The 14,881-nt window shown below is 44.8% G+C and overlaps 1 pseudogene across 1 annotated transcript in view; it reads left to right on the top strand.

Annotated features, from left to right (window-relative positions):
- Positions 1-1,731: 1,731 nt before the first annotated feature.
- Positions 1,732-14,881, top strand: part of LOC147737444 (uncharacterized) — a 30,914-nt pseudogene continuing 17,764 nt past the window's right edge. The window contains exon 1 of the transcript XR_015297425.1: positions 1,732-1,908. The product of XR_015297425.1 is annotated as an uncharacterized LOC147737444 (transcript). The remainder of the gene's footprint in view (positions 1,909-14,881) is intronic.

Genomic DNA, 14,881 nt, shown 5'->3' with positions numbered 1-14,881 from the left:
CCAAAATTGCACAACTTAGGTGCTTCCAACATTGCATTTGAGGAATTGCATATTGGGATTCCTAAATGCATTCGCAAAATAATGAAAATCAAATTTTGCGATTCCTTATTTTGCGAGTGGGTTTTTGTGTGCTACATTACACACTGCCTAAATTGCGATCGCAAATGCTGAAATTCTGTGAATTTCAGTGCTTACGATTGCAATTTGGCTTCCTAGATATGGCCCCTTTCCATAGAGGTCCAGTTCAACTCTAGTAACCACGACAGCGCTGGGATGCTCCTGGGTCGCCATGCGCTATATAAAAGAACCTTTTCATTTCATTTCATTTCATGTTACCCTCCCACTGCCCTGGATTACAGGAGGTATATGTTTTAATATTGTCGGGATAGTCCCAACTCTGAGTAACAGGAAGTATGTGGTTTTGATAAATTGTTCCACTGGATGAATAAAGGGTTTGTTTATTCCTTGGCTCTGGTTCCAGGATAGTGGGATGCAGAGAGTCAAGGCCTGCAGGCAGCAGGAGAGATGGCGGCATTGACGGACTGCGCTGCTATTGGTTGATGGTTGTCATGGACACGTCCCACGGACTCATGGGAGTTGTAGTGTGGCAGTGTCATTTAAACTTCCTTTTAACTTTCAAACTGCCGTGAATAAAAAGTGAAAAACTTTGTGCACAATCCTCGCCTCCGCGTTCATAACAGAAGTACAAGTTTCCTTCACTATAACGAGGACTCATGTCCGCGGCAGCAAGAGAGCTGAGAGTCGAGGCAGAGCGGAAGTGACGCGTCTCAAACGGCAAAACGACCTTTGCCCGCGGGTTCCTCTTCCGGGAATGCTCCAATGGCCGGGCTCTTCCTGGTGGTCCGTGTCTGCGCTCCGCGCATGCGTACTGCGCCCGTCTCTGAGGCCCCGAGAGAGAAGCGCCGCAGGTGAGGAGGGGAGGGAGGGGTTCGATGTGCGGGCCTCGACGCCATAGAGCTGGGGAGGGTGCGGGGGCCCTGGAGGGGGCGGCCGCGAGAAGCGGGAGAGGCAGCAGGGAAAACCGAGCCCAGTCTCTGGCTCGGCTCTGGCTCGGCTCTGGCCCGAGCCCGGTGCTTGGCTCGGCTCCTCGAGCGAAAATGAACCTCTCTTCGTCTCTCTCCCTCCTTAAATTGCCTCTGTTCAATAGAAGGTAATGAGGGGAAAATACATTCTCCTTAATATTATTTATAGATCTCCCTCTTTTAAAATGTTGCCATGGAGTCATTAGTCAACTACGATGGAAGACCCGTGCCACGTCAGCCCTGTATGTGGACCAGGTCGATATCCGGCAACATTCAGGTCCATGAAATCAAAGACAGGTTGTTATACAGGGGCATCCTGAACTCACGTCTTTGAAGACACTTTAATCCATAATTATGGAGTAAAGGGAGCTTTGGTGAATTTAAATATGTGCCTAAGTTCACACAATGTTAGCTGGGAAGCTGCGATTTGTCCAGTATTTCTGGTTTCAACGTGTAAAAATCGGCCACTAAGTGAGTATTTATTCGTATTTCCTTTTTAATGTTAAGGAGTTGTTTTTTTACCTTTTTCTGCACTTACCCGAAGTTATTCGAGTACTTTACCCTCCACTAGTTACTTTTTACACAAGGTCACGTTAATTTATTTCAGATTAAAGTATTTGCCCGGAGTCACGGGATGTCGAGCTGATGCCGAGAGTCGCACCTGATTCCCAAGTTTCAAAGTCACGTTCAGAGTAGAGCAAGAATGGCAGCAGAAACCGGCTCCCTGTGACCCTGAGGTTCCAACAGAACCTCGAGCCGACCCGAGCCAGAGCCGGCCTCGTGCTCACAGTGGACGCCCACCTCCGTGTTTAACTTGAAACAGTGACAGGTGCTGAAGAGTACAGCAGATGTATAGCAGATACTTGTGAGTCCAAACCTCTGCTTAATCCTTAATTTGTGTGTGGTCAAGTGGTGTTTGCATGTTCAACACGACTATAACTTATTTGTGTGAACTGTCAAGTTTCTGACAAAACCTATACAATTTGTTTAACAATGACAACTATTGTGACAGGTAGAGCAGTATCCATTACACTTTTTATCCTGGAACATTAATATTTATTTACTTTCAGTACATCTCCGTCACGATCATAAAGTGCTTATTCTATTGTTTTTGCCAAAATAATGCTGTACAGGAAGAACATCGGCCAAGATATGGGCAAGTGGACAGGTTACTGATGATAGTAGAGGGAGACATCCTTTGAAACCTGGATTCTCCATTTGATTCAGTTGTGTGATTCTAGACAAAATCCACTCTCTGATTCTCAGCGGGTGCCCAGAAGTGAGAGCTCATTTGAGCAGAGAGCATGTGCAAGAAGGAATCTCCATTAGGACACTTTAGAAAACTGTTAGTATTTGTTTTACACGTTAATTTACCAAACTAAATTATTTCCTATTTTCTGAGGGAGATAGAGACACTGCTTTTTGCACTCTAGTCCTATATAACCTTTATTTTGGCATTGTTTCGGCATGTCAAATGCCAGTACAGAGTTTTAAGTGGTTCATATCTGGGGGTGGGAAATAATTTGACAAGTGTTACTTCGATATTGAAATTAAAGATATCAATTTATCATAGCTCCTTTAACGTTATTATAGATCTATTATCCTGTCAACAATGCTCCTCGTACTTTTCTAATTTTGCAAGGAAGCAATTATTCCCCATGACAGACCCCCCAGGATATAGCGGCATAGATTAGCAAATTTAGCGGCACAAAAATGGAAATTTAGCGGCACAAATATGGAAATTTAGCGGCAATTTTGCGGCATTTTATTTGGCCATTTTTCCTACAACAAACACAGATATCTTAGCTTTTTTGTTATTTAACAACATGAAGCTATGTATATTTGGTTTATTTACAATGTAGATACTTTGTTTCCCTCGAAAAGCAAAAGACTGCCCGTCAGCAGCCCATGGCAGCATTACAGGCGTCCCGCGTTGCGTGGGGCAAGGCGGCGCTTTATAGCGCGGTGTCAGCGCCTTCCCAATGCAACAGCTGTGCCCAAAACCTCCAACCATTCTGTATCTAGTTTGCAGTGTATGACACACTTATGTGATAAATGTGTAAGATATTTACTGTCTGCATGGCTTCTTGTTAGAACGTTGTGCTTTCAAATGCAGAATACACAAGAGTTTGAGTCTCCTTTTGTTACTAGTTTCATATTCCCCCTGTCACACCTCGTACTTTGGTTGCCTGCCCAGTCTCTCCAAACTCTGATTTCTAGTGGAATTGGATTTTGTCACAGAATCCAATGACCTACAATGTATGCAGCTTGGGTGTCAGCAAGCTATTTTTCTATTTCCCGGTCGACGTAATATTCGAAGCCACAGATGAGCTGATGAACCGTTGCAAATGTAGTGTTCAATAAGTGAGTAGGGGGGAGCTGTGGGTGGAGATGGGCCTCTGCTTTACTGTGGGGGAGAAGGGTGGTCACTTTTAACTTCCGTCCGCTCTGAAAGCTTCACTGGTTTTACATTTTGTTGTTACTCAAATCACAGTGGAGTGGATGCTAGACCATGTTATGGGAGGGCAGTGTACGAGAAGAAACCCAGAAATGGTGCGGCATTGAGGAAGCTCGCAACACCCACTGCTAGCAAATAACACCATTATGGTCCCAGAAAGATTAAGTCAGGCCCGGTCCAAGGCGGTTTCCCTATTTAGTTTTGCTGCAAATTGCAAATGTTTGCATCATGCGAGTTCGAGGCAGCTACCGCACAGGGTGTGCAAGTTTCAGTTTAGCCACTAGATGGCGCAGGTTTGTCACGTACGAGGTTCACTTAATCTTTAGTGTAAGATCGTCGGCGATGCAAACTAAGGAAGGACGTTCAAAGAACAGCTCTTACGTTACATTTACGTTGCCTTTATCGGGGGGCTTAATGTAACTCTTGCACTTGTCCAAAAAAGGACGTGTTTCTGACAGTAAACCCGGCAATCATATTCATCCAGTTCGGTGCTGGCAAGTTTTTATTGTCCTTATGTGTGCCAGTCCCATGTTTTTCTGTGAGCACGTGTGACATTTCAGTGTCTTTAGCGTATTACTGACTGACACTTAATCAAAAGTACATAAATTCAGTTGTTTCCATGTAATCAGACCCCCCAGGATATAGCGCGATGGATTAGCGTTTGTAAAAATACCGCGATTTCTACAAAAGTGCCGAATTCGCGGGCATTTTTGTAAAAATCGCGGCATTTTTACAAAAGTGCCGATTTCGCTGCAAATCGCGAAATCCTGGAGGGTCTGCCATGAGTCTCATGAGTTATTGACAGATATTAGATTAGGGGAATAACTGCCAAGTAGTAATGCACTTCAGTGATCTTTACCATCCAGATGCTAATTTCAGGCAGGATGCTGCCAGTGCAGTGCAGATTAGCTACATTGAGATCTGGGGTTCAAATGTCAGATGATGAATTCTCCCAAAATCTTCAACATGTTTCCACAATTCACCCATTTTGTGACCGATGTCAATTGGAGACACATCAGTGCAGTGGCGGCTGGTGGAATTTGAAAGTGGTGAGGCATAAAACCAGTGCATCTATTGTACTACAAGTGAAGCTGATGTTTATGAGGGTATGTTTAGAGGGACCGGAGGCTCTGCACCCCAACAGTCCGTGACGCTGCCTTTCTAAGAGGCCCAGCTGTAGCTCTTTCTCTGCATGTAAACAGAATACATGAGGCTCAGAAGCATGTGCGGTGTATTCTGTTTAGAGCACAAGACCATCTTGCAAATGCGGCATCCCCCTCCCTTTCCAAGTCGGCACAGTGTGAAGACTTGGAAAGGGAGGAGTCGTAAAAAGGTAGCTGATATTGGACAAGCAGCTTCGGGAGTACAGGGTTGAGGCTGTATACACCCAGTGCTGACAAGCGTCTTCGGGAGTACAGGGTTGATGCTGTATACACCCAGTGCTGACAAGCTGCTTCGGGAGTACAGGGTTGATGCTTTATACACCCAGTGCTGACAAGCGGCTTCGGGAGTACAGGGTTGATGCTGTATACACCCAGAGCTGACAAGCGGCTTCGGGAGTACAGGGTTGATGCTGTATACACCCAGTGCTGACAAGCGGCTTCGGGAGTACAGGGTTGATGCTGTAGACACCCAGAGCTGACAAGCGGCTTCGGGAGTACAGGGTTGATGCTGTATACACCCAGTGCTGACAAGCGGCTTCGGGAGTACAGGGTTGATGCTGTATACACCCAGTGCTGACAAGCGTCTTCGGGAGTACAGGGTTGATGCTGTATACACCCAGTGCTGACAAGCTGCTTCGGGAGTACAGGGTTGATGCTTTATACACCCAGTGCTGACAAGCGGCTTCGGGAGTACAGGGTTGATGCTGTATACACCCAGAGCTGACAAGCGGCTTCGGGAGTACAGGGTTGATGCTGTATACACCCAGTGCTGACAAGCGGCTTCGGGAGTACAGGGTTGATGCTGTAGACACCCAGAGCTGACAAGCGGCTTCGGGAGTACAGGGTTGATGCTGTATACACCCAGTGCTGACAAGCGGCTTCGGGAGTACAGGGTTGATGCTGTATACACCCAGTGCTGACAAGCGGCTTCGGGAGTACAGGGTTGATGCTGTATACACCCAGAGCTGACAAGCGGCTTCAAGAGTACAGGGTTGATGCTGTTTACACCCAGAGCTGACAAGCTGCTTCGGGAGTACAGGGTTGATGCTGTATACACCCAGAGCTGACAAGCTGCTTCGGGAGTACAGGGTTGATGCTGTATACACCCAGAGCTGACAAGCTGCTTCGGGAGTACAGGGTTGATGCTGTATACACCCAGAGCTGACAAGCGGCTTCGAGAGTACAGGGTTGATGCTGTATACACCCAGTGCTGACAAGCGGCTTCGGGAGTACAGGGTTAATGCTGTATACACCCAGTGCTGACAAGCGGCTTCGGGAGCACAGGGTTGATGCTGTATACACCCAGAGCTGACAAGCGGCTTCAGGAGTACAGGGTTGATGCTGTATACACCCAGAGCTGACAAGCGGCTTCGGGAGTACAGGGTTGATGCTGTATACACCCAGAGCTGCATTGGAATGTGACTCTTTTGTAACTTGTGGGCAGGCCAAGAGCAGGGCCATAGAAAGCAATAGAATGCTTGTCCATGGGACAAGTTGCCTTATAAATCCACTGTCATGTAACAAAATTCACTTCATATAATCTATCCCTCCGCGCTATAGGAATTCCACATCCCTGTCAGAGGACCCCAATTATTTCAGAATCGGGCTGCCAGCTGCTCAGCCCATACTGCTTAACTTTCAGTTCCATCAATGCTGCCAACAGGCTCTTGCGCATGTGTCTACTTAAAATTACCTGACGTCGGTTTTGGAGAGCGGAGCAGGCTGGCCTTGACAGTCTGTACTTTTCACCAACACAATAATCATTTAGGTGCAGTTGACCATTAATACATCCACCCAAGCACCTCACACAGTTTTTAACCTTACCCCTTCATGGCTAATAAAATACGGTACACAGGAAAGGAGGTATTTTTAATTTCACTTTTTTCGCCAATACACACAAAATCACTACCATGAAAATGGGCACGATAAAAATTCGAAGGAGTTGGTTGGGAGTTTTCAAACAAAAAGCTTTGACCACTTAAGGGTGATGTGGCATGTCTGAGGCAAGAAGTTGGCCGGGAAGGTATTAAACCAAAGGAGAAGTTGATGGAGTCAATTAACACTGCCCCTCCGCCCAAAAGTAAAGAAGATACAGGGGCGCTTTTATACCTCGTGGAATTTTACACAACGTTTGTGAATATCTTTCTAGAAAATGCTTACACTGTCAGGCAACTGCTAAATAATACGTATACATTTGAATTGCCAGTAGTGTTGGGAAGGGTTTAGTGAACTAAATAAAGACATTTGTAGTGCACCGCCTGAATGTGGTTTCAATCTTGAAAGGTGTAGTAACTATTGCTGCAATTGGTAATGGGTTAGGAACAGGCGAGCAACACCCATTGGAATCAAAGGGCTTCAGCCCCCCCCCCCGTCTTGTGTGGCAGCCCGGACTCAGACAGCTCCCTGGCACACACACAGCTGCACCCGAGCCCTTCACAGGTCTTTAAAAGACCATGTGCATGTTAAAGAGGCCTTGTTGATATTTCCCCCTTTCTATGAGCCCCTGCAGCGCCACTCTACCTACTGCTTAAAGTTTCACCCCCCCCCCCGAAATTTTTTCTAAGCTCCCTCCCCACCCCCCGAAATATGGCTCTAGTTGCGCCTCTGGTTAGGAACAGTACTGACCCAAGTGGTAAGAAAGGATGTGAATTAGTTATAACCTTTGTGTTTGACCTGCAGAAACAGAATATTCCTTGCCAGAGAGAGGGCTTTAAACCTTTTCACCAGTTTCAATCAATCAACGGGTTGGTGAAGCGTAATTGCTCAACTGAGAGGGTCTGAAGGCGCTGGGGAGGCTCCTGGAAGTTCACAGTGATTCGTCAAAGAGACAGGTCTTGTGGTCCTTCATGAACTTGGAGAGGGTTTGTGTGCCAGAGGTGGAGAGGGAGGGTGTTCCATTCCTTGGCTGCGAGGAAGGGGAAGGAGCAACCTGCTGTTCTGGTCTTCTTAATGCGCTGCACCGTTGCAAGGCAGAGCTGGGCTGAGAGGAAGGATCTTTGGGGTGCGTAGAACGAGAGGCGGTGGTTCAGGTAGGCGGGTTCGGTGTTGTGGAGGGCTTTGTGGGCGTGAGTGAGAACTTGAAGGCGATTCTCTTCTCGACAGGGAGCCAATGTAGTGTCCGCAGGTGTTGGGTGATGTGGCAATGACATGGTAGTTTGAGGACTTGTCTGGTGGAGGCGTTATGGAGTTTGCTGGTAAGGTTCTTGTTGATCCCGACGTTGGGTGCATGACTATAGTCCAGTCTGCTGCTAACCTGGGTGTGGGTGACGGTCTTTCTGTGCTCGAGAGGAATCCAGTTGAAGGTCTTTCGTAGGAGGCAGAAGGTATGGAAACGGGAGGAGTCAGCATTGATTTGACAGTCCATTTTGAGTTCGGAGTCCAGGATGATTCCAAGGTTGCGTGCGTGGGCGGTGTGGGAGGGTGGGTTCTCAAGGGTGGGGGGCCTTCAGGTGTCGTTCCAGGCATCGGGTGTGGCCCCTTCATGAGTATTTCGGTTTTGTCCATGTGGAGTTGTAGCCAGCTGTTCTTCATCCACCTAGCGACAGTTTCCATCCCTTCTTGAAAGTTTTGTATGAAGATGTTTGGTTCATTGGATAGGGAGAGGATGAGTTGGGTGTCGTCTGTGTAGGATACAATGTTGAGACCATGGGATCTGACGATGGGTGCGAGCAGAGCCATATAGTCGCAGTTTGGGGCTGATGGAGGATCCTTGGGGAACTCCGCAGGTGGTCAGTTTCGGATCTGAGAGGAAGGGCAGGAGCCTGACCTGCTGTGTCCTGCCGGAGAGGAATGAGCGGATCCAGCTGAGGGCCATGCCCCAGATTCCTGCGTCATGTAGTCTGTGGGGTATGGTGCTTTGAGAGACTGTTGAAGGCTGTGGCTAGGTCCAGGAGGATCAGGGCCACAGTCTCTCTTCTGTCAGGGAGGGAGCGGATGTCTGTTGCAGCGAGAAGGGCAGTTTTGGTGCTGTGGTTTTTCCTGAAGCCAGTTTGAGAGGGGTCATTGATGTTTTCTTCTGTGAAGGATGCAAGCTGGCTGTTGATGCCTTTTTCGATGACCTTTGCTGGGTACGGGAGTAAGGAGATCCGTCTGTAGTTTTTGAGGTTGGTTGGGTCAGCCGTGGGTTTTTTCAGGAGAGGGTTGATCTCTGCATGTTTCTAGTCGTTGTGGAAGGTGGCAGTCTCAAAGGAGCTGTTGATGATTTCATGAAGCTCGGACGATGATGTCAGCTGGTCTGTGGTAGATCTGGTGGGGCAGGGGTCCGTGGGAGCCCCGGAGTGGGTTGACTTCATAGTCTTCAGGGTGTCTTCAATGGTGACAGCAGTCCAGCTGTCTAGCGTAAGCTGCGTGGTGTATGGGGTGGTGGGTGTAGGTTGTTGTTGTCATAGATGGTCTTGATTTTGTGGTGGAAGAAGGTGCTGAGTCTGTCGCAGAGCTGTAGGGGAGGTGAGGGGGGAAGTAGGTTGTCTCACTGTTGGGTGGGCGAACTCTTTAATGATGCTGAAGAGTTCCTTGCTGTTGTGTGCGTGGGTGGAGATTCTGCCTTGGAGTGCGTTCTTCTAGAGCACAGTTCTTCAAACTGTGGGGCGCGCCCCCTGAGGAGGCGTGGATGGGTTCTCAGGGGGGCGCAAAGGCCTCTGCCAGCACATGTAAATGAAGACGCCTGGAAGTGCAGCAATGTTTATTTGCTGCATTTCCAGGCTGTCTTCATTTACTCTGAAGGCCTCGGAGTGCCGTGGGGCCAGAGGTCAGTGGGTGTGTTGCTGGGGGCTCGGCTGGGCAGTGTCTGGAGTCTTATTAAGACTCCAGCACAGCCTAGTTTTTCACAGGTCTTAAAAGACCATATGCATACTTTTGGAAACTGGTTGCCTAAGTAAGCTTAGTTTTTTTTCTTTTTCCAGTACCCCCTGTGCCCCGACTCTGCCTATTCCTTACATTTGCATTTTAAACTTACTGCTGTAGTGTGAAAATGCATTTCATGAAAAGAAATACAAAAAAGGGTTGCCAATAGAAAAAATGGCAGCCATGTATGTTTAAAGAGCCTGCAAAGACCTTGCTTTGACACTAAATAGGGTCTTAAATAAAAAAGTATGTATTCATTTGTAATGTGACTTTCTGTCTGGTCCTTTTATTTTCAGTCATGAATCATTCAGGCAGCCCTAGAACACATGTAAAAGTACTTTATATTTGCTTTTCGAAGTACGCACACATAAGTGCTGAAAATAGGGCTTTAGGTGACTGTTTATTTTTGTGCCGTCTGCAACATCAAAATAATGAGTTGGCAACCCTAATCATAAGACTGGAAGTTTGATGCAGGATCAGCTCATTATTTATTTCCTTCACCCTCGATTCCCTGATTAATTCCATAATAGCAATAGTTTAACTTATATCTGAAATCCTGCATCCCGCCAATAACATGCTGATTAACTTCAAGTGTCTGGGAATTCACCCTGCATTCAGACAACTCACTGCTCATTCTCACCCTTCACTTTTATGCTCACCCTGCACTCCCAGCGCATAGTTATGGTTTTCCCGCATTTGCCACATAATCAATCGTCTGCTGCATAATTTGCAGATTAAAAATGCAGCAACACATGTTACCTCACAGTGGAAGGGCCTTTCTAAAGGTTGACTGGTCACCTTTCTGTTGCTTATTGCTATATGTGGGTGGTAATGTGGTACTTATGAGGGGCTATAAAGGCCAGGACAATGTTAAGAAGTGTAAAAATAGCAAAATAGTGCAGTAATGCTATCACAAAATATGCAGCATAATTCGCCTTTGCTTGCTGCAGAATTTAGCCAACCATGCTACATAATTTGGCCTTCTCCTGCCGCATAATTCCTTTTTTTTTATTTAAAAAAAAAAAATTTGTATATGTATTCGTTGGCAAATTCAGACAAACAAAACAAGTACACAAAAATAAACAATGCAGATAAGTACGATATGCATGGAGTACAGCATAGGAACATGTCATATGTTGAAGTGAGTAACCAATATAATACCTAGAGAATATAGAACATAGAACATCCATGAATTAAAGATATCTTAATGGATTAAAAGTCAATGCAACCAATAGCATATACTTTTTAAACATTGCGAGCATCATTATAATGCGAGGTCAGACGCACAGTAGATCAAAATAGTTAATAAGGGGAAAAAAAAAGATAAATAAGACGGGAAGCGAAAAGAAAGATAGTATCAAAATACATCAAATATCCAACACTTAGTTTCCACTTTCAATATTATACCACCTAGTAATAGGCTCCCATAACTGTTTCCCTATTGCCCTCATTTTCCTACCTCTTGTGGCATAAATTGCAGTTTAGATAGCTATAAAGCGACTAAGCCACATATGAAAGGTAGGGGGCTCTGCATCTTTCCATCTAGCTGCCAAAATTATCCGAAGCACGGCGTATCCCAGAAAAAGAACCGCCTGTTCTTCACTGTTGTGATCCAAGGAATCATCATGGCCTAATAGGAGCAATGTTATAGAGTCTTTTATTCGATGCCCAAAGATTTGGGCCCAATATTCCAGCATCATAGCTTTGACTGTTGCCAATGCAGGGCATTCAGAAAACATATGTAGGAGATTTGCAAGTGGCTGATTGCATCTAGGACAGTTATCATCAGTCCTGAGCCCCCAAGCAAACAATTTAGCTGGCGTATAGTATAGGTTATAAATGGTTCTGTAATATTGAGCCTTTAAATCAGAGGCTATAAAATATTTTGCTGAGAGGGTTAGTGAGAAATCTATATCTACATTGGGGTTAGCTAATTTCGAGGCCCAGGATTGTTCCGTGCCCTCAAGGTCGTCAGGGGCATTGACCATGAATAACTGATATAGGACCCCGATTCTTGTGGAGTTTTTCCCTATAATATCCAATAATGGTATATTATCTGGTAGAATTTTTGGTATAGTATTACAGATGCTAGCTGAGATTTGATAGAATTTTAGAAAATCACAAGCGGGAATGTTGTATCTTTCTTGAAAAGACTCAAAGGATAGTGGAATACTGTTACCAAAAAAATCGCCTATTGTTTTAATGCCTAGGAGCTCCCACCTCTGAAATCTACTGTCGTAAAGAATGGAGGAAAAAATTTTGCATTGCCATAATGGTGTATATTTCGTAAATGTAGGAATACCCAGATGTTTACAAATAGCTTTCCATACTACTCGAGCGTCTAAAACTGTCTTTATTTTAATTTTTTTGTAATATGATGGTTCTACCTGCCTTAAGAACAGTCCCTTATGTTTTTCACCTAAACAAGCTCATATATTGATGGAATATATGGAGCTATAGGGGTTAAAACTCCAGGTTTGGCAGTCAGAAGAGGGTCCATATGTTGTACTAGTGTTGCCCAGAAATATAATCTCAAATTTGGTAGAGCTAAGCCACCTCTATCTTGAGGGAGCGCTAACAGGAGAAGGGCCCGTCTTATTTTACCATAGCTCCACATAAACTTTGCAATAAGGGAATCTATAGTCTTAATAAAGTGTTCTCTAGGCAGTAGAGGGATTGCTCTGAAAAAATATAAAACTCGTGAGAATATGTTCATTTTAACATAATTGGCCCTACCTATTATCGAAAGGTGCAAGCTGTCTATCCTTCTAAGATCACTTTTGATTTTATCAATGAGGGGAGAATAATTTATTTCACTAATCTTGCTTATCTCAGCAGAGAGGCCTACTCCTAAATATGTAGCTTGTTTAACCCTAAGTGTACTTTCATACTGGGTGTTATTAGTGGCTAATACCACCGTTTTGTCTCTATTCAAAGAGTACCCTGAATACATCCCAAATGTCTGAGTGATTGTCTCAATTTCAGAAATTGCTTCAGACGGATTGGTGGTTATAACAGCGACATCGTCAGCGTATGCCATGACTTTAGTGGAGAAAGATCCAGTAATAACTGGTTGAATTGCGGGTGAGGTTAATCATTTCTGAATAAGGGGATCGATATATAGGGCAAATAAGACCGGGGAACATGGGCAGCCCTGCCTCGTGCCTCTTTGAACCTTAATCAAATCCGACTCGTCACCAGCTATAGAGATTTTAGCCGTGGGGTTGATGTAAATGGCTTTAATGGCTTTAATAAAGTTGTTTCCAAAATTTTTACTTTCCATGCCGCATAATTCCAATGGCCCTGTTTATAGTGCTATGAAGTCTCAGCCTGTGGCAGAAAGCACTGTGAATATGTAAGTCATTATTTTAAAACAGTATTTACATACTCTAAGCTAGACTGCTGCAAAATGATGCAGTGATTGAGATAAAACAAGTTCTTACAAAATATACTTTTTAGTAATAAGTAATCAAACTGTATCTAATGCAGACATTTTTGTAAGTGTCTCCACTATTCCAGATCCCAGCTGATAACTCTGTTACATTACATCTTAAAAAGAATAGATCTTTGCCACCATAAAACTTTAAACAGATCCACTGCAATTATTCAGTAGAAAAGAACAAAATTATGCGGCAGGTTTGACTAAATTATCCAGCAAGAAAAGGTAAGTTATGCGGCACAATGCGCCACATTTTGTAGTTGTCATTTTAACGCACAGTAACGCTGTCAGGGGAAATATTTCACCTCATTAGTACCAGTTTAACAAACAAATACAGCAGTAAGCAACTAAAAGATTACTAGGCTTTGCAGGGCCTTCCACTGCTCCGGAACACTTTGTCACGCTTTAAGTAACTTTTGTTCCGTTTGAGCTAGAATCAAGTTTTTGTCATTGAAATCTGGAGATTATGTAGCAAATGCAGTAAACTGATAATTATGTGGAAAGCGCTGCTGCTGCAGAACCTCATAATTCCAGTGGCCCTGGCTTTAAGTGACTCAATCAATTAATGGCTGGTAAGAAGGTCGGTTTCTTTTTAACTTTCTGCACTACCACCACCCACTTCGACTTCAGGCACAGGCATGTCAAAGTCAGTATTAACGATTCAGGGAAAGTTTTTTGTGTGAAAGCTGAGTCCATGGGGGGCTGGTAGAAGGCCAGCAGGGTTGCATTCAAATGCAGAGCCCTAATCCTCCCAAACCTTGGGGCCTCATAGAAATGGTCTGGGAGACCGAGGAAAAGAGCGAGATTCATAGATATTGTCAAAGAGAAGGCCCAGAATAGTGAGCACTCTACGCAAACTAATTTTTAGGTTTACAAATGGCCAGAGACCGCTCTTTTAGAGAGCTACCCCAAAGGGGATGATATAAGTGTTTTTTTAAAGGGACATTATTGAAGCTGGTACTGCTGCCAAGTGTGTAAGGGGCCACTGCTGGTTATCATAAAGGAGTAGATGCAGATGCAGAAGGACTTGGGCTCAGGAATTTGGGGGGCCCACTGCATCACAATTATGGCTGTCTAACTTTAAAAAAAGTGGCATCCGAGCGTATTGTCCTTTCAAGCATTAGGACAGAGGTGATGATCGATCATGGTGGGGAGGAGGTAAAAGAGGCAGAGGAGACAGCCTGCTACTCTGGACTGCGGTTATCATTAGTGCAGCAAGAATAGTTGCATTGGGGTCAAAGAGTGTGAGGGGATCACAACACCCCAATTATGGGGAGCAGTTTGTTTGGGATATCTGTTTTTGTTTGATGCATTTGCTGTTTTATAAGTTTCGTAAGTGGTGCAGTTCATAAGCTATAGAAAAAGTATTCCTGAAATCATCTCATAAGCTCCGCTCCCTGAATGCAGCCATGTCCCTCCCGCTCCCCCTTTCCTAGCCATAAAGTTTTGGAGGGGGGCCCGACCTCCAAACATTTTGCTTAGGGGGGGCTCAGAGTAAAAAAGTTTTAAGAGCTCTTTTCTAGAGTATCTGATGAGGTTGTGGTGGGCGGCGGTGGCTGCATTGGCTCACATGGCCATTAAGTTGTTTGTCTAAATGACACTGTACAATATGTGCCAAGTGTGGAAAAAAATATTCTGACTTAAGTCTGATGCCATTACCCATCAAAAAAGTACCAAAGAATGAATGGAATTTTTTTTATTACATGATTGTAAAAAGAAAAAGATCCATGGCCTCAGCCATGAGAAATTGGAGCAAAAAACGTATGGAAGACAAAAAATTGATAGGCATGAATGAATATATTAGATGCTATTAACTTATGAATAATGGACTGAATAGGAAGTAAGGAAGAATTGGCTGAAGAGGATGGATTATTGTTGCGGGCAGACTTGTGATTTCTCTGGAAAGTTTGAGAAAGAGAACTCTTGACACAACAGG

Source organism: Lissotriton vulgaris, chromosome 1_1 (assembly GCF_964263255.1).
Source record: "Lissotriton vulgaris chromosome 1_1, aLisVul1.2, whole genome shotgun sequence".
Classification (NCBI taxonomy): Eukaryota; Metazoa; Chordata; class Amphibia; order Caudata; family Salamandridae; genus Lissotriton; species Lissotriton vulgaris.
This window is presented reverse-complemented; position numbering and strand designations above follow the sequence as displayed.